Here is a 579-nt window from a genome sequence, read left to right as displayed (position 1 = left end):
TGGCATAATAAACCATCTGATGGTCAGATTCAAAATGGACAATTCCAGTCCATTTCAGCTCACTAATGCCTAAGGTATCGATCTTTATGCAACTGGAAGAAATGATGATGTAAAAGAGCTGAACATAAAGTTTCAAAGGACAGCTCTAGAAGACAAAGTCAAGTATGATAATGAAATGTAAAAGGACCTGAAGTCAGAAAACCAAAAGAAAAGAGTGAGCTCAGCATTTCCTAAACTGAAAGAACTAAGGGAAAAAAATCAATATTCAAGTTGCCATATTAAAGGGTTTAATGGACAAAATATTGAATAATGCTGAAAGCATCCAAAGATAGACAGAACACACACAGTCACTCTACCAAAACTTTCAACCATTTCAGGAGGTAGCATATTACGAAGAACCAATGGTACCGAAGGAAGAAGTCCAAGCTGCACTGAAGGTATTAACAAAAACCAGGCTCCAGGAATCCACAGAATACCGATTGAAATGTTCCAACAAGCTCATAGAGCACTGGGCGCACTCCCTAGAAGTCTATGCAAAGAAATTTGGAAGATAACTACCTAGCGAATTGACTAGAAGAG

This window comes from Chrysochloris asiatica, unplaced genomic scaffold (genome assembly GCF_000296735.1).
Source record: "Chrysochloris asiatica unplaced genomic scaffold, ChrAsi1.0 scaffold00117, whole genome shotgun sequence".
Classification (NCBI taxonomy): Eukaryota; Metazoa; Chordata; class Mammalia; order Afrosoricida; family Chrysochloridae; genus Chrysochloris; species Chrysochloris asiatica.
Note: the sequence above shows the minus strand (reverse complement) of the source record.